Here is a 19,337-nt window from a genome sequence, read left to right on the forward strand (position 1 = left end):
CTGGCTGCCCTGGGCTACTCATTAACCAGTGAGAGGCCTCAGGAAGGGGCTGGACCAGAGTCTGCACCAGCCTGGGGGAGGGGGAGGGGAGGGCCATGCTGGATGGTGTTGGCACCAGGGTCAGATCAACCAGGTTCAAATCCTGTGTGACCTGGCGGTGAGGGCGCGGGCAGTTCACCACCTCTGAGCCTCAGTATCCCCATCTGTACAATGGGGGCCATCATTGTACAGTGCCCACCTGACAGGGCTACTGTGAGGACTGCAGGCGACTCAATAAATGGTGGAACCACAGCGCCCATCACAGGACAGGTGCAGGATAAAATCTGCTGCCATCATTAAACGCTCGGCAGCATGGTGAACGCTGTTAAAGAGTTCCGTAAATGTTCGCGATTATTCCTCTTGCTATTTATGACAGTGGTGACTCTGGAGGCTGACCCAGAGCGGGGCATCTCCTGACCACCAGGGATATGCCAGCCTGATTCTCCGCATCTGATGTCACAGCATGAAGAGCAGGTCTTGGGTGGTGCCGGAGGCCTGCGGCTGCCGGTGACAGAGACCCAGGGCTGGGAGCTTGATGACTGGGGTGGAATCGGGTCCACCACCGGCAGCAAGAGGCCAAGGGTCTTCAGGCTTTTCTCCCAGTCCTGGCTTCCTAGGGGACCCCAATCAACCAAACCCGGCCCCGGACCTGTGGGAGCTTGATCCCGAGAAGTTTCTGCCCAGGAAGCCAGGTTTTTCAAATTCCAGAGCAGGTGTACTAGTGGGTCGTGCAATCTATTGACTTAGAGGGTCAGGGCTATCGTTTTTATAAAAGAGAACAGAACAGAACAGAGAGCCCTGCAGACGGTGAGGCTACGAGTTCTATTTCGTGAAACTTTCGTTTCAGTTTCACACGTGTGTTAAGTACACACGGCATCCTGCTGTAAAGTATGCTTCTTACTGAATGTCACGAGTCAAAGACTTCTTTGAAAGCCCCTACAGTGAGGATGTTTAAATCAAGGTGTAGAAGGCAGCTGCAGAAAAGTGACTGAGTCAGGTTCCTGCCCCATTAAACCCCTTTTAAAAATGCTACTGTGATCCTGAACTGGGGTGGAGGTGCGGGAGGTTCTATAAATACTAGACAATCAGCAAAACGTCATTAAGTTCTTAGATTAGATAACAGAATTGTGTCAATGTTAAATGTTCCAGGGCTGATCATTGTGTACTTATATAAGAGAATGAATGGCCTTGCTCTTACAAAATGCATGCTGAAGGATTAGAGGTAAAGGGGCAGCGTGCCTGAAACTCCCCAGTGATCCAGGATATCAATGTGACTTTTTATAGCATATATTAAAGCAAGGAAGCAAAGGAGGCAAATGTTAACAATAGGAAAATCTAAGTGAAGGACTTAGAGGAGTTCATTGTAACATTCGTGCAACTTTCTTGAAGGTTTTCAATTTTTTAAAAATAAAACATTCAATAAAGGGATAGTTGGGACAGCAGCCCGATTCCTAGAGCATCCTGTCTGCTGGGAGCCAAGCAGCTCACCCTTTCATACGCTTCTGACCCCGAACCTTAGAATCAACTCCACGAAGGCCTCCTCACCGCCTGGTGCAGAGCCAGGCTGGGGTCCAGGCCAGGACTCCGAAATCAGTGCTCAGCCCATTTGCAGGGCTACCTCCCTGCCACCGATGTGCACAGGTGGCCAAGCCGGGCCGTGGACCTGCCACCCAGAGGTGACCTGTGGACAAGGTCCTGGGGCCTCGGGGCTTCTGTCTCTTCCTCTGGGATCCTGAGCGCCCACCGTGGGTCACTGCCACCCGTGGCGAGACACCGAGACCATGGGGAGGTCAAATGCCACTTACGTTTTGGAGGCTCCTCACAAAGCGCTGTCCCTCTGGACCTATTGCAAGGAAAGAAGGCAAAGAAAGAAAGAAGAGATCTGGTCAGGGTGTGATGTACTCAGGACCCAGACTCTATTCCGTGTGACCACCCAGCACACACAACTGGGAGGGGCCCCGTCCACACCCAGTGGGGCTGGGGCGGGGGAAAGCCAGGCGTCCGGGTGCTCCTGCACACACTCGCACAAGCATGCACACACACACACACCACGTGTTCACACACAGGCACACGCTCACACACCTCTCGCCAGCATCCCTGAAATTGTCAGTGGCAAGAACCAGAGCTGGGAGGGGTGGGTGGCCCAGCCTGCACTCAGGAGGGGAAAGGCTCTTCTTGCTGGCTGAGAACAGGTAAGCAGCTCCCCAGCCCTAACCCAAAAGTCTGCGCTCCCCCAAGCCCCCCACGAGCTCAGCCACTTGCCCAGGTCTGTGAGTGACCGTGCCCTGTGAGCACAGGGAGGCGCCGAAGCCAGGTGGAGAACCTGATACTCATCACCTGGTTAGAGGTTGAGCATCACTGCGCCAAGGAAGCCTGCTGAACTGTGCTGAGCCAAGCAGTCCCCAAGTGTGACTGACCCCTGAAGCTTATTTTTTTTTTTTTTTTAAATAGACCACCTCTGTTCTTTTGGACTTGGTTGGGAAACAACACAAGTGGGGGCAGATCACCTCTGCCTCATTCCACCGGCAGAGCTGTGCTGGAAGGCTCTCCTGGTTTCCTGGAATAAAAAATGCAGAAAACCAGGAAATGCTTCCTTATCAAGGAAGATCTTACACTTCAATGAACAAGTTAAACAGATTAGCAGGGAAGGAAGGGGGTTGTGGTGGAAGAGCAGAGAGGCCTCCAGGGCTGCTCACTTCTTTCCTCTGTGTACCTGCAGCCCTGCCCTTGGAGCCTCTTCCCCAGACTCAGAACTGGGGTCCAGCAGTCTACAGAGCCCCCTGTCCCCCAAATTAGACAACCTCATTGCCGTGTTTGGGCTTCCACGTTCACCAGGCTCACACGGGCACCCACTGTGTCTGAGGCACTGCGTGTAGGAATGCTGAGTCAATTATTTATTGAGCATCTACTATATGCCAGGTACCGTTCTGGGCACTGGAACCCGGCAGTGAACAAAACAGCTGAGGCTGACACGGATGCCATCGAGGCTTCATTCTCTGGGTGGAGGCACGGCTCTGTGAAGTCTGGGTGGATTAGTAATGTCTGCAGCAGGTGTGGGTGGTGGAAGTGGCAATGTGTTCCTGGTTATCCAGGACCATACCAAGGGAAGACGGACAAAGGGGAAATGAAGGTAGCATGTTCAATGCACAATTACAGGCACAATGTTAAAGGAACCAGAGGAACGAGAGTATAATTTTATCTGAGGTGAGACATTAGCAGTTGCATGAGTCCAACTCAGAGAAGAATAAAAGTGGCACCAAGTCCCTGTATCTCTAGCTACTGTGCTGGCACCTGGACCCTTTTTTCTGGGGACAGCCTGCATCTATTCCCCCTGGAGACCCCCACATGCCACTCTCAGCCCATGGGGTTCTGGGTGGGCCGAGCCCACCTCCTATTTCCAGGGTTGGGTGTATGAGCCAGGCTGAGCCAATCAGAGGGCTGTCACGATCGGCTCCAGGACAGGCACATGACCAAGACTGGACACGGAGAGTGACAACAGGGACTTGGGCTGAAAATATTGGGAAAAAAGAAAGCTCTTTCTAGGCTGGGATGGCTTTGCTGGGGGTGCGGGTGGGCAACACCCTGTGCAGCTGGGGGCACCCCAAGGAGAATGGGGCCAACAGAGGAGGGACATGGAGCCAGAAAGGGAGAGAAAGAAACTGAGCCCCAGTGACATCTCTCAGCATCTGGATCCAGCCATACCTGAAGTACGACTCTGGGCTTTTCTGTTAAAGGAGTCAGTAAATGTTTGAACTGATTATTGCCACTTGCAACCCTAAGAACCCAGACCCAAGCCTGCCTTGAATTTGCGGTGTAAGTTTATGCACGTCTCTTTATCTCTCTGACACTCAGGCCATCAGAAAAGGGAGGCACAGATGAAATGACACCTGCGGTCCTCCTGCAGCCCTGGCACTCTAGCCAATTGCAAAGGTTAGGATTGATCTTCCCCTACCCCTGGGCATTTGGCTGGAGATGCAGAAATCAGCCCTTCTCAAAGTTAAGCCTGGAGGGTTTGTTAAAACACAGAGGACTGGGTACTACCCCAGGGTCTGAGCCAGCAGGGCTGGGGTAGGGACCGAGATACTGCATTCTAACAAACTCCCAGTGATGCTGAGACTGCTCATCCAGTGACCACATTTTGAGGACCCAGACTCTAAATCTATTCTACTCTTCCCAGTTGCTTGGGGCAGGTGTCTAGTGTAAAAATGAAGGCCCAGCCAGGCAGACCACAGCCCCTCGGTCCCCATAGCAGACCGCCAATTAAGGGAAAGTGCCCATGTGATTCCAAGGATGAGCCAGCCTTTAAACAACTAAAGCACAGGTCCCAGCTTCCGCCTGTCCCATTGCTGACCCTTCCAGCCAGCCCTGCATCCTGGGAGTTATCTAAATAATGGGGAGGCAGTAAGTGTGACTTGGTGCCTCTGGGCTCCAGGCAGGCCCCACACCGGTCGTACAGGAGCTGTGAGTATCCCCCAGCTGCTCCCCCAACCAGGCCGCACGCCAGCACCAAATCCCGCAGCGGGCCTGGTCCTGACACACTGCCTTGGGCCACCCTGCTGTCAGCGCGGCCTGGCTGGCCCCTGGCTCTCCTTGATTTACATCCGACTTGGCTGCCTTGAAAAGCCTCCTGTGGCTTTTGGACCACGGACACCATTCAGCAGAAAAGGGCTTCCCCACCAGCAGCCTTTCCAAGGTGGCACTGGCCCAGAGAGCTTGGCCTGGCTCAGCCGCCTCCCAGCTGTGTGACCTCGGGCGAGTTACCTGCTCTCTCTGGGGCCTCAGCTTTTCACATGCAAAACGGGAACGATGGTACCTTTTGTGACGGTTAGGAAGGTGATGCTTACAAGGCACAGGGCCTGGCTTACAAAGTGTGGCAAAAGCTATGATTAACCTCCTCTACTCAATGTGTGCCCTACCCGCACAGACCGTCATCGCAGCACCTGAGAGCTGGTTAGAAATGCAGAATCTCAGCCCTCCTGCCGGGGAAGGGGCATTTGAACAAGATCGCGAGTGAGGCCTACATCTTCCAAGTCTGAGGAGTGCTGGTATACATTATAATTACTACTGGCATTCTTGCAACATCCCAGGGCAGAGCCAAGATGCACCCACAACCCCTAGGCCTGGGGGAATGGCAGGCAGGGGTCAAAGGTAATGAAATGTTGAGAGAGGGAAGAAAAATTCTCCAGCTTCCCCGGCCTCCCAACTAACGACAAGCCCCCGGACGGCTCAGGAGAGGGGAGGGGACACAGGGCTTAGCGAGTAGGTGAGGACCATCGGACTTAACTCACGGCTCAGCCACGGCAACAAAATACACCGAAAAAATTACAGATCTCAGATGTGCGGGTTTTGGCAGAGACCGGCTGCCTGGTCTGCCCTCCAGAAGGCTGAACGCTTTACATTCAAGGAGGCAAATCACCCTCTCCGCCTGCAGCACCACCCGGAACTCCCAGCAGAGGTTGGCAGAGGGGGCTGCCCTGGGAGGTGCGTGCTGCAGCCAGGCCACCCCCCAGCCCCCCACAGAGCAGTGCGCAGGTAGGGGTGGCTGGATTTCTCCTGCTCCAGCCCTGAAATGCCCCTTGAAAGCACTACGGGTCCCCTGACAGGGGCAGGAATCCCTCTTCCCTGTGCTGCACCATCAATCCTGCTGAAGGAACACAGCAGGAAGGCTCCCACCGGCCCAGGATCCACAGGCAGCATGTCCCTGCCTCAAGGCAGCCGGGTCCCAAGCAACAGAGGGCCCTTCAGAGAAACCAAATGGCCAGAGGCAGATGCAAAAAAAACCAAAAAACCCCACATTGAAAAAACACCGGCTCGATTTTATAAAACTCCGAGTGGACAACACAAACCATACAGGAGGCCTGGAGCTGCCCGCGGGGGACGATTTTGCTGCGACTAGTACTGTTGTCTCAGGCCTGGGGTGCAATCCTTTGCAAACAGCCCACACCTTGCATTGGTGAGAAGTGGAAGCAGAAACAGATTCTGCTCAGTCCCGGCAACAGAGGCTGGCAGGCTGGGTCTTTTTTTTTTTTTTTTTTTAAAGGTCTATTCTGATCTATACTCTTCTACCAATGATGGAATAAAAACCCACTTTCTGGGACTTCCCTGGTGGCGCAGTGCTTAAGACTCCACGCTCCCAATGCAGGGGACACGGGTTCCATCCCTGGTCCAGGAACTAGATCCCACGTGCATGCCACAACTAAGAGTTCACCTGTTGCAGCTAAGGAGCCCACGTGCCACAACTAAGGAGCATGCCTGCCGCAACTAAGACCCAGGACAACCAAATAAATAAATAAATAAATATTTTTAAAAGAAACCCCACTTTCCTCTCCAAGGAAGTCTTTTCCACTAAAATCCTGTTGCTACAGCTCTGCTCAGAGCACCTCTGAACTCCAGTCCCCAAATCGGGTACCCGCTTTCAGAGCGAGGGCTAAAACATCCTGAAAACCAATGGGACTACAGTCAAATCCCACAGGACCATCACCCATGTAGTGACATGTGCTCCCCAACAGAGAGAAACAAGGGTCTTTCCGCCCTTCACTCAGCAGGTATTTCCCTCAAACATGAAGCTTCCTTACAGGTTAGGACAGAGCAGGGAAAGGACTTTCCTAGGTCACACAGCAAGTCAGTGGCCAAGGACATCCAAATCCTGGTGTCACAGTGTTCCTGTAACAATTCACTTAACTCCTGTGGTCAGCTCCCTGAGGGCATGAGCTGGTCCATCCCGTTCACCTGCCACATCCCCAGGGACTACGACAGGGCCTAGAAAAAACATTTGTTGGAAGGATAGATAGTGATGGGCGGATATAATTTCCAAGCTTGGACCCACTCAGATGTTCAAATCATAGGCTCTCATTTCAGGAAAGAGGGAATCAGACGGCCTCTATTTCTGTGCTGGGCACCTACTGTGCGCCAGGCCCCGTGCTGGCTGGCTGCTGGGGCAACTGTCACTCCCCTGATGTGCCTCTGGTCAGGTGGCTGGAAAAAAGGTAAGACCACACAGGTCTGGGTTCCAGCCAGAGAAAAGGTCCACAGGGCTCAGAGCAGGGCGAGGTTAAGTCCACTTTGACTCAGAGGATCTTTGCTGGGTGCTTACGATGTGTCACGCACCATTAAGGGGTTCCAGGAAGCCTTCATGAAGCAGGTGGTCTCAAGCTGGCCCCCGAAGAGTGGGAATTAGGAGGGGAAGGGAGGAAGAGCCTTTCGGGCTGAGGTCTGGGCAGGGCTGAGAGCCTGAGGCTCGGACTAAGGGCAGAAGCCAGCCAGATCACAGGGAACAGAGAGAAGTGGTGGCAGATGACAATAAACATTGGCCAGGAGCCAGATCATGAAGGGCGCTGAACGCCAGGCTAAGGAGTTTGGACTTGATTTCACAAAGCACTAGGGAGCTACAGAAGGCTTGGGAGCAGGAGAGTGACATGCTGAGAGCTGGCCCCCGACGCTACAGAGCCCAGGAGGCATGGAGGCTGGTGAGGAGGTTGCTGTCTTGAGCTGTGGTGGCATCCACCCAGAGAGGAGACACCAGGTGCCATCTGGTGATAGAATGAATGTGCTTAAAATCATGGCCTGAGTCCGCCATCAGGGCTGACTGTCTCCAGGTGCCAAATGGCCATGGGGCAAAAGGGCAGAGCCTTCAGGACCGCCCCCTTCTGAAGCCCCTCCCCCAGGAAGCATGACTCTGCTGAAACCCAAGGCCAACCACACCCCTCCACCGCCACCAGGTGACAGCAACCTGGCTGTGTTAAGGACTTTCTGCAGGAAAGTGGATGGTAGAATTCCCTCATGTGCAAAGCAGAGCGGTGGGAAGGAAAAAACTCTCAGCATGTCCACAATAGGGACCCCACAGAGATGTGGTCCCAGCCTCCGCCCAGTGGAGGAGGGCGGGGTCAAAGCTGGGGGCCGGTGTCTGTCCAGTGAGGACCCAAGGTGAGCGGAACCAGAAGGCAGCTGCCCCGCCCTCCAGCAGGGACACTCGCCAGCCCTCTCACAACTGCCTCCATTCCGTCCCACACAGTGGCCAGAGCTGCCCACCAGAGCCAGGCTCCCCGCTCCTCCCAGAGCAGGTGGTCCCGCTGTCCAGGAAGCCCTGTTCCAAGATGCTGCAGGTGTCTCCTGCACAGCCAAGCCCAAGGAATCGTTCGGATCAGTATGGCTTAGCCCTTCCATCCCCCTTCCCACCGCTGTGACACAATCAGGATCGGAGAGCTGTGAAGAGAGTCATCGTAAGTGTGAGACAGAAGTAAAAACACTGTCCGTAACTTCATCAGCACTGAATGGCAGGTGGGCCGGAGTGGGGGGGGGGCGGGGGGAGAACCTTAAGTCTGTGAATAATGGCCCTCTTGTTGATCTAGGCCTCATTCAGACCTCAGTCTCCTCATCCATTAAGTGGGTGGGCAGGGAGGCTTAACTCCATGACCCCAAAGTCCCCACACTCCCAGCCAGTGGACCACGCACCCTCCCTGACACCTTCCCTGGGTTGCCTGCCCTTGGCATAATCCGCTGGGATTGTTCATTAACCTCTTCCTGATACAGATCTTCTCCCCTCCTGTGAGACTGTGAGCTACTTGAGCCCAGGGGCTGTTCTGTCTCTTTATCCGTCCCTCTGGCTTTGGCCCTATGCCAGACACCTTGTAGGTGCTCAGTAAAAAGCATGTGCAGTGGAACGAGGATGGGCAGGGGTTCTGGTTCTCCTTCCCAGGTCCCAGCTGTGTGAGGGGCGGTAAGTCACTTTTCTGAGACTGGATGAACTCTTCCAGAAGATGGAGATAAGAACCCCCAAGTCAGGCACAGGGCTTAAATGCAGGAAGGGAGACAGGACCTAGTGGTGCTGAAAAAGTATCGGTTCCTTCCCATCTCAGAATACTGAGCTGCCTTGGGCTGCTTCTCTGCCCACCTTCAGAGTAAGTTCAAAGCCATTGGGTGGAAGCGTTTCATTCACTAAGGTGGCAGTACTCGGGGTGATTAAGACAAGCCAGACTCGGTCAGTGATTCCCACATGCAGACTAGCTGTTCAGAATGGCCTGGAGATCTGTATGTTCTGACAAGCCACCGTTCCACAATGGCCTGTTGTTTGAATAGTGTTAAGTGGCAGAACCAAGAACAGTATGATGTCATTTTCGTTAACAACAAAACAGAACTACAGCTAGCTTGCTGAACAGATGATCCTAAATAACCCTGGGTCAAAGAGGAAATCAAAACTGAAATGAAAACTGATCTAAAAAGAATAAAAAGGAATATATGTCCATCTAGATATCTGAGGGGTACAGTCAAAGCTGTATGCAGAGGAAAATGTATAATCTTAAAGGCTTTTATTGTTATTATAGGAAGATAGAGATGATGGACAGATGACTGAAGACTAGATTGCACTTTAAAAAAAAAATGATCTTTAAGAATCACCTTTTGTTTGTACAGTGCTGTACTGCTTGAGATCTACTGTTTTCATAATTAAAAGAGACTCTTTTGGCAGTTTCTCATAAAGTTAACAAACATCTACCCTACGCCCCAGCACTTCCACTCCTAGAAAAATGAAAATATACGCCCACAAAGAGACTTGTACACGAAGGCTCACAGAAGCTTCGTTCATCATCACCCCAAACCGGAAACAAGCCAAACGTCCATCCACAGGAGAGTGGATAAACACACTGTGAGGCATCCATATGATGGTTTATTCCTCAGCAATAAAAGGACTGAACTACTGATATACTCAACAGCATGAATGTATCTTCAAATCATCAAGCAGGAAGAAGCCAGACACAAAAGACTATATACCACACAAATCCATCCAGTTCTAGGCTTGGCAAAACTAATGGTGATAGAAATCAGAAACTGGTTGCCTCTGGGAGGGGAAGGGCACAAGTCAACTTTCCAGGGGAGCTGGAAATTTTCTGTATCTTGATCTGGATGGTGGTTACACGGGTGTATCAAGACTCAACAAACTGTAACAGAATCTTTGCATTTCACTGAATGCAAATTACATCTCAATTTTCATATTCATATTTCTAACAGTCACAGTTGAAAACTTAAACATACGGATTCCTAGGCTCCACCCCCTGGGGATTCAGATTCCATATGTCCAGGCCTGGGAACCTGAATCTGTACAAAGTCACTCAGGTAATTCTGATGCCTGACTAGAGTTAAGGCGACCTGCCCCTCCCCCCACACCCCCTCCCCCTTTGATTGTGTTGGGTGATTTGTTGTTTCTATGTTGGTTTTTAGAAACAGAAGAGCAATTTCCATTCTCTCTGCCCTCTCCCCACCACCCCTAATCCCTGCCCCTCAGCTTAGGTTTCCAAAAGGAGCCTCTGAGCAGGTGAGGTGGACAGGGAAACCCCAAAAGAAGCCTTGTCCAGGACAGACGTAATTCACTCAAGGCCCCAGGGCTGTGTGCTCCGGGGAGGTCAGAGGCACAGTTAATGGCCTGTGTACTTGTTAGACAGCATGTCCGGGCCTTCACCCCATGTTTACAAAAAGAGCTCAGGGCAAGATTCGCTGGCATGGAAAATGCTTTGTGCCCTGACTAGCAGTGGCCCGGCCACCTTCGGTCCTGGACCTCAGCCTAATTCCTCACTCACCATGAGGGTCTCCCGGACTCCCGGGTTTAACTGGCTTCGACACTGCTGTCCCCAAACCCAGCCTGATGCTATTTCTATCTCTGCTGCCTTCAGAATAAAGCCTAACCCCATTTACCCAGCGCTCAAGGCCCGCCACACCTGGCTTATTCCTCTCTCCAGCTGGGTCCCTGTGAGGCTTGTTCTACAAACACGCTTGGCTGTTTCATGCCCTGTCCCTTTGTACCTGTTATGCCCCCATCCCGGAATGCCAGCCCACCCTGTTCCTCTGCCCACAGAAGCTGCCAGCTCCAGCATCACCTCCTCTAAGAAGCTGAAATGCCTTCTGCCTGCGACCCTGCCATCTAGGCATGCTCAGCACCGGCACCCACGCACAGCATGGTCACAGCGGCTGCCGTGCTGCCCATCTCCCTCTGGGCTATGAGATCCTCGAAAGCCAATATTCTACCCCAAATCCAGTGCCTGGCCAGAACTGACAACAGCAAAGAAACAAGGCATGTTATAAAAGAGCTCCCATTCACACTTGAAGGCCACCCTGGGCATTTCTGCACCCAGGGCTCCTCCCCAGAACCCGTAAATTCAAACAAACACTTTGGCCAAGATAAGTTAGCCAACATGGAGATTGGAGACAGGATTGCAACATGGGATTGCATTCTTCGGAGATGTAGCCCCGAAGAATCTGACCCTCACTTATGACCTTCGGCAGAAGTTCGGGGGCGGGGGGGGGGGGCGGTGGTCAGCCCACACCTGGCGGGTGGCCCTGGGGTTCCAAGGCCAGCCCGAATTCCCACCCAGACCCCTTCCAACTGTGACCAGGCTGCATCCCAGGTGTTCCTTGTAATTTATTTTTCACCTCTTTCCTATACACCGGAATGTGTTGAATGACTCACAAGTGTCTTATCATTTCAGGACCTTTGGAAAGACTTCCAGATGAAGTCTCACAAGCTCCCAAATCCTTTGACAAGCTGATAGGCTGATAGGTGATAGAAAACACCATCCCCAGAGCCCACACTGCCTCGTGGGGGGCTGACACTTGAGTAGGAAGAGTGGCAGGGCTCCCTGAGAGGCACAGAGAAGGGAGAATGAGTAACCAGGGGTAGAATCCAGGTGCCAATGGGGCCCACGCCCTCACCCTCCAACCCTGAAGACCTGGAGCCTTTGTCCCTTGTTCTCCCCAGGTTCGGGTCCAATTTCAACTCCCCAGGACATCAGTGACTAAAGCCCCACAGAGCCCAAACTCGCGGCTGGCCCAGGGAAAGCCTTTGAAGCCCAATCCTGCTGCTGTGCAATCAAGGCAAAGTCCTCTGGGCGGCTCTCAGTTTGCCCATCTGTAAAAGGGGCACTACCCGCTCGCTAGGGCCTCCCGACTCCACAAAGCGGATGGGACCGGATGTCCGCAGGATGAGCTGGGAGGGAAGGGACAGGAGAGGTGACTGTGGCTGCGCCACAGGTCAGTACAAGGACATCCCCGAAGGACAAGAGCTCGAGAGTGAGCCTAGGCCCTTGCCACATACCACAGTGACCTAGGACCTCGTGACACCCTCTAATCGGCAGCTCCGAAGCCGAGCCCGGCTTTACAGCTCACCACAGGCTTATTCAGCCTCATCTCCCTCAATCCCCTCAAGGACGCAGTGAGGCCGGCTTTGGCGTCCTTGCTGCCCAGACAGCGAAGCTGAGGTTCAAAGTGGCTGAGGGAATCACCCAAGGTCGCCTGCCGACTAAGACAGAGGCACAGTACTTGGACTCAGCTCCCTGGGGAAGAGCTCCTGCCTTTCGTGCTCAGCTAACCCCATAACCACTTTACTCCACCCATTTTACAGATGAGGAAACAGAGGACAAAAAAAGTTTGCCCAACGTCAACAGGGGGCTGAGCCAGGCCCAAGACCTCTAGCCAGTCCCCCACTCCTACGCTATGATGGGTTCTCAGCCAGTGCCCTCGGGCCCCGTCCAAACGCCCCCAAAACCATCCTGATGAAATTCCTCCCCCCACTCCGCCCCCACACCTCACCTCCCTTGTGCCCACCCCACACTCCCCGGATGACTCCCTGGTCGAGAGAGAGGCAGGCGGTTGCTAAGCACTCACCCGCTCTTTCCAATAAAAATAAACTCCTTCTGGCTGGGAGACTCTGGATGAGATCCCCTCCTTTCCAGCCAAGAAAAAATTAAAAAGAAATTTAAAAAGGATCTCCCCCATGACATTTATTTGAACATCAGCGGTGCCAAAGCATGGGCCAATTCACCCAAGTCCAAATGGAGCCACGTGCCTCTTAACCTCAGCCCCGAGACCCTCTGTTCAAGTGTCCGGGAGGTTACTGAGCTGATTTATTTCTCCAGGCAGGAAATGGGGGTCCAGGCTGCCTCCCAAGCTTTTGGGGCTGGTCTTGGGGGAGGCCAGGATCTGGCAGAGGCTGGGCAGTGACCAAAATAGCCAGGCCGGTGGCCCTGCCCAGCACACACCTCCCTCTGAGTGCCAGGGAGGGTAGCCCAGAGGTCCCCCTCCGGTCCAGGACGAAACCTCAGCGGTTGGAGGATGAAATCTCTGAGATCCTCTCTCTGGCTTTCCTAGTGGGAGGGGGACCAGAACCTCCAGCTCAAAAGAGGAACCCGCAGAAGGAAGGGAAAGGTCTAGAGATGGATGTGTCCTGCTCTCCCTGCCCGCTGTCCACTTGGCTCCCAGCTGTCCCTCGGGGCCTGGATCCTGCCACTGAAGGCTGCTGGACGTTGGCACTGCCACCTGCACGCTGCACACAGGCAGCACCCTTGGAGCCACGCCGCCCTATCACCTCTACCCACTCAGCGCCTGCCCTGGAGAACCACCTCTGGCTGTGTGGCCCTCTAGGCACCGGGGACACTCCCTCGGGTACAGTCGAGAGCACATGAGTGTCCGAAACCAGGGACCCAGAGACAGAGCCACACTCTGGGACACACACGTGCACAGCCACGTACTCGGAGATACAGTCACACACACACAGGTTCACACAGACACACTCCAGGACACACAAGAGCAAACATCTGAAGACACAGCCACACAGGTATCACAGACACACACTAGAACACACACATGTACAGCTCAGGTCACAGAACAGCAGGCACACATTGGGACACACAAGTGCATGCTGCTGGGAACATGGAGAAACAGCCACCCTCAGAAATACACAGACACACACGGAGATACATGTAGACCCCCAGTGAGATCCAGACACCAAAACAGACACACACAAACACACACACCTGGCTCCTGCACGAGAAGCCCGAGCCTCTTCGCCCGGGAAACAATAACAGCCCCGCAGGGGGACTGAGCGGGCGACCCTCCGTCCCTCCCTGGGTGGTGAAAGGGGCGCCGGAACGGGGTCCCTGGGCGGGGAGGAGGTCGGGGCTAGCTGGGGCGCGGGGATGGGGAGGGGACTCCGCGCGCCCGGCTCCCTCTCCCTCGGTACCTGTGGCGGCCGCGTCGCTGCACTCGTCTGCGCTCGGTTCCGCTCACCGAGGGCTGCCAGCCGGCTCGATCTCTGGCCCGCGGGGTCCGCGCTCGGCGCTCCCTCTAGGCTGGGCTCGGCCTCTGAGCTCGCGGTCCTCGGGACTCGGCGCCGGCCAGCGAGCGGTGCTGCAGCCAGGACCCGAAGCTCGGCGCTGGCGGCGGCGCGGAGGAAGCGGTAATTTATAAGCGGCTTCTTCCTGACCTCGCGTGTCTGTTGTCTGAGCAGGCAGCTCTCAGCATCACCCATCCTTGCTGGGTGGAAAAATACCAGCTTGGCCGGGGCGGGGGCGGGGCGGGGGCGGGGCCGGGCGCCAGCCCCGCCCCACACGCGGACACACACGCACACACACGCACGCACACACACGCACGCACACACACCGCACACGCACGCGCGCTCGGGCTCGGACACAAAGAGCCCGGGCTCGCCGAGCGCGCGTGCACACACCCTCCTGCGGCGGGCGAGCACTCGGCCCCCTGCCTACCCCCTTACAGCGCTCTTTCCGAGGAAACCGTTTACTCCAAACCCTGGAGCCAAGGAGTGAGTGCAGCGGGTCCTCAGCCCCCTCCTGTCTTCCGATTAGGAACGAGAGAGCCCACGACGCCTACTCGCTCCCTCCCAACACGAGCCACCAAGCTCACCACTCGCCACCCACCTGGCTCATGGGGTGGGGCCAGGGCTCCTTGAGTGGTGAGGTCTGAAGCACTCCACTGCGTCTTCCTGGGCGGCATCCAGGTTCTCAGAGCCTCTGTATGCACCCCCCAACCCCCCCTCCTCCCGCAAAACCAGGCACAGCCACTCCACCCTCCCGCCTCCCCCAGGCCAGAGGGTGGCCTGAGAAAGTGATGTGAAACCACCCCGGCTTCTTGGCTTTGCCCTGCCTGGCTGACCTTGGGGGACTACTCAGGCTCTCTTCCTTACCTCAGTTTCCTCATCTGTAAAATGGAAATATGAATAATGGAATTTATCTTCTCTGGCTTCTATGAAGACCCAAGGTTAACAGTGCAAAGAGCTCAGAAGAGCTCCCGGCACAGAAGTGCCAAGTGAGTGTCTATTTTTAAATGAAAACGGGGAATGTGGGACTTGCCGGGTGGCACAGTGCTTAAGAATCCGCCTGCCAATGCAGGGGCCATGGGTTCGAGCCCTGGTCCGGGAAGATCCCACATACCACGGAGCAACTGAGCCCGTGCATCACAACTACTGAGCCTATGCTCTGGAGCCCGCGAGCCACAGCTACCGAGCCCAAGTGCCACAACTACTAAAGCCCGCACGCCTAGAGCCGGTGCTCCGCAACAAGAGAAGCCACCACAGTGAAAAGCCCGTGCACCGCGATGAAGTGTAGCCCCGCTCGTCGCAACTAGAGAAAGCCAGCGCGCAGCAAGGAAGACCCAACGCAGCCAAAAATAAATAAAAATTTTTAAAAATGGGGAATGTGCCATTATTCTTGTCCTTAGTTGCATGAGCAGGTCCTCAGAGACCACGTTTCACATCCACGCCCTGGCCAGACCTGAGGGAAGTGCTTTGTGACTTCCAGCATGCCCTTCCCCTCTCTGAGCCCAGTGCTGGTCTCTCACTTTCTCTCACTCCGTCTCTGCACCTGGAAGGCTGTGTGCAGAGAACCTTTTAGATTGAGGTTGAAAGAAGAAATACCAAACAGGCCCCATAGAGTGCCATCCCGTTGCCAGACCTGGCCCCGCCTGTATCCACCTCCTGAAAGCGCTGTGTAACCCCCTCTTTGGAGCGGCCCCAGAAGCGGCACACAGGGATGCGAGGAGCAGGATTTCAGGGGTGACCCTTCATCTCTCCCTGGTTTCCTCACTGAGGCTCCTGCTCTCTGGCTCCATCTTAACTTTCTAGAGGCTGCCCCCATGGCAGCTCCAGCCAAGCCAGACACTGGCACATACCCTCCTGCACCTTTCTCCAGAGCCTTCCCTGCCCTTCTCTGCTGGCCCAGGTGCCCCTTCCTCCAGGAAGCACCGAGGGACCAGCAGTGCCTCTAGCACCCCAGCCACCCCGGGTGGCATCTACTCTGGGCACCTCAGCTCTCTCCTTTGAGTTCAGAGTACCCGCCCCCCCTTTTATAGGTGAGGAAAGCAAAGCTGGAGATCGAGCGACTGAGTCCCCACACCTGTCCCCTTCTCCTGATGTGCGTGAGGCTCCCCCGTGAGCTGAAGGAGCAGATGGCAAGCAAAAACTCCCCAGACCCCCTGTGTGTCACTGCACACAGCGCAAAGCAGCAGGTCACAGTGCAGTGAAGTGGCCCTGGCGCTGAGGTTTGAACCACGAGGAGGCTGTGACTAAGCCAGAGGGTTGAGGGGAAGGGAGAGGGAGCGTGTTCCAGGCAGAGGAATCTGCTGTGCGTAGGCCTGCTGGCAGGAGTGGGGGGCCCTAAGCAAAGGTAACGTGGGCCTGAGGGCCGCAGGGAGGGAGCAAGGGCAGTGGAGGCCACTGGACCTGTGACGGGGAGCGGCATGTCCACGGCTGCCATTTGGAAAGGCCTGTTGGATCGGCTGACCTCCAGGTGGGCCGGTGCAGTGCAGACGCTATCGGTGCAGGACCACGGATGAGGCCCTTTCAACCATCTGCCTTCTTCCTCTAGACCATCAGCTCCACGAGGGACAGGACCTTGTCCTTTGTGCCTCCATCGAAACCTGGGCCTGGCACACAGCAGGTACTCAACAAATGTTCGTTGCATTTATTTTAACGAACATTTGTATGGCACTTAGCTACATGCCGGGCGCTGTACAATGCATTTAAATATCTTAACCTGCCGAATCCTTGCAACCACCCTGTGAGGTTGGTACTATTAATCTCCCCCATTTTACAGAAAGGAAAACTGAACCACAGAGAAATTAAGTAACTTGCCCAAGGTCACTCAGCAGGCCATCTAGTTCCAGAGGCCACACTCTTAACTGAAGGGATTCTGGGGCCTTTAGTGGTTGCCAGACCGCAACCCAACCCCAGAGGGCAGGAGAGGGAGAGAGAGAGGAGGAGGAGGAAAGGCACCAGGAAATGCTCCAACCTCCACCCCAAGGCGAAGCAGCAAGAGGCAGAGAAGGGCCGGGCGAGGTGGGGAGAGCCAGCATGGAGGCCAGAGACCCCCAGGTTCCAGTCCCCTTCTGCTGGGACTTGGGCCTGCATGCCCGCTCTCTGGGCCTCAGTTTCCTCATCCATAATAGGAGATCTAGTCCGGCATCATTGAGCCATTGTGACAAGAGGTCTCAAACTTGCCGGGGCTGGTGCTTCTGCACTGAGTCCGGCTCCCAGATGTACTTCTTTGGCCTCCACTGCGCTTTAAAATATTTTGAGTTAATTGCTGTGAATGAAAGCTTGGAAGAGTTGACATTTTACAAACTTGAATGTCTGCTTTCTCTGGAAAAGGTGGCAAGATGGAGCCACCTCAGGGCACTTACCTACTGTCACTTGGAGCCGAGAGGCATCAACCACCCCCTCACATGGGGATGCGGCTCCCCAGGGGCCAGTCCCCACCCGGCCAGTTCCCTGTGAAGGGCTGAGTGTGAGACCCGGATGTCCTTTGTGCACGTCCCTGTCCCCCTGCCAGAGTTGGGTGTCTGAAGCTCCAGGACAAGGCTGTGAGCACCAAGGAAGTGAACGTGTTGGCAGGAGGAGGGACCTTCAAGGAAACCCAGGCAGAGGTTACTTCAGAAGCCACATCCTGGCCTGAAATTCCGTGGGGACTAAACTCCTCCCATTCCAAGAACAGGAATCGATTGCGGGGAGAGCTCACGGAAGGCCCTGGACTCAAAGGCAGTGAATGAGATTTTGAAAAAGCTGCTCGATGATGCTTTTCTCAGCAGCTGGCAATAATAACGTAAAATCGATCCAGGGCTTTGAACAAAACCCTTCGTCCCTTGCCAGGGAATAGTCCGTCTCATCCATCTATCAGGCGATCAACAAGAGTTGCTGAAATACTGCTAGAGTCCAGCCATGCTGGGCCATCTGGCCAGTGCAGGGAGACCCTGGCACCAGCCCTGCCGAGGGTCATCTGGCCGGCCTCCATGCCTCTCAGAACCTCATTCCCTGAAGAGAGGAAGGGGTGGTGATGGAGTGGCCGAGGGGTCACCATCCTGGTCACCTTCTCCTGGGCACGGCCGTGTCCACATCTCTGGATGTGGACGGACAGATGGTGGCACCATAGAGGCCTTATTGGCACATCTAGCCTCAGAAATCTGCTTCCCGCCCACCCACCCTCCTCCTATCTGCTGCCGAATCCCAGCTTCATCTCTCAGGGGCTGTGTGACCCAGAGGGAATCGTGTAACCCTGTGCCTCAGTTTCCCCATTTGTAAAACCAGACTGGTCACAACCCCTATGCCATGTTTTTGTGAGGAGTAAGTGGAGGCTCACACAGAGCGCTGCACACAGTCTAGCCTTTGGTTAACCAGGCGCTTGCCTACCCTCCCGCCTGCGTGTCTTGGGCTTTTCTACCTCCCGGCCTTCACCCACACCTTTCCCTCCCCCATGCTGTTCCTTCCCCCAAAGCACTTTGCCCATTGCCCTCCAGCAGCCTGGATCTCAGCCCGATTGGGAGCACCCAGTAGGCAGGGGTCCCTGGCAGTGCCCAGCACAAGGCCGGAGCACAGAGGATCCCAGGAAGCCCTTGCCTGGATGCGGTCTGTGGGTGGCAGGCCTCCAGGGTGCCCTTCCCCCTCTCCCTTGGTGGGAACAGCAAATCTGCCCCAGGGAAGGGGACAGTGTCAGTGCAGGAGACAAACCTGTGGGGAGGGAACACGTGCGCCTGTGTATTCACTCACCACGCACCTCAGCTGTCCAGGTTCTCAGCTCCCCAGGCCAGGCCACCCTCATCTCCCTCTGGTGACTGCAGGCCTCCTCCCTGTGTCCCCTCCCACCCGGCCCATCTCCACTCGGCAGCTGGAGGGATCCAGGACTCTCCTCCATGGCTGGTGAGGCAGGAGTGGCACAGAGACTGCAGAAAACAGTTCAGCAATTTCTCATAAGGTTAAAAATCCACTTAAACGATCTGCCAGCAATTCTATGCCTCGGCATTGACCGAAGAGAAATGAAAACAGACGCCCACGCAGGACTGTACAAGCGTGTGAATGGCAGCACTATTCTCAAGGGCCTAAAGACGGAACATCCATAGGAGGGCTATGCAAAATAGACAAACAGATGGAGGACTCCTGAGATGCCCCAAAGCAGGGGCGATCGCCGAAACACCAGGCACCACACAACACCGTTTAAATGGCCATTTATATGGACTCTAAATCAGGAGCGCGA

The 19,337-nt window shown here is 55.0% G+C and overlaps 1 protein-coding gene across 1 annotated transcript in view; it reads right to left on the reverse strand.

Moving 5' to 3' along the window:
• Positions 1-14,302, reverse strand: part of SLC6A6 (solute carrier family 6 member 6) — a 76,677-nt gene extending 62,375 nt beyond the window's left edge. The window contains exons 1-2 of the mRNA XM_029241744.1: positions 14,042-14,302; positions 1,845-1,882 (exon numbers count right to left, since the gene is read on the reverse strand). The gene's annotated coding sequence lies outside the window, so the exon portion shown is untranslated. The remainder of the gene's footprint in view (positions 1-1,844; positions 1,883-14,041) is intronic.
• Positions 14,303-19,337: the final 5,035 nt, after the last annotated feature.

The sequence above is a fragment of the Monodon monoceros genome, unplaced genomic scaffold (genome assembly GCF_005190385.1).
Source record: "Monodon monoceros isolate NGI ecotype Baffin Bay Population unplaced genomic scaffold, NGI_Narwhal_1 Super_Scaffold_3, whole genome shotgun sequence".
NCBI classification, from domain to species: Eukaryota; Metazoa; Chordata; class Mammalia; order Artiodactyla; family Monodontidae; genus Monodon; species Monodon monoceros.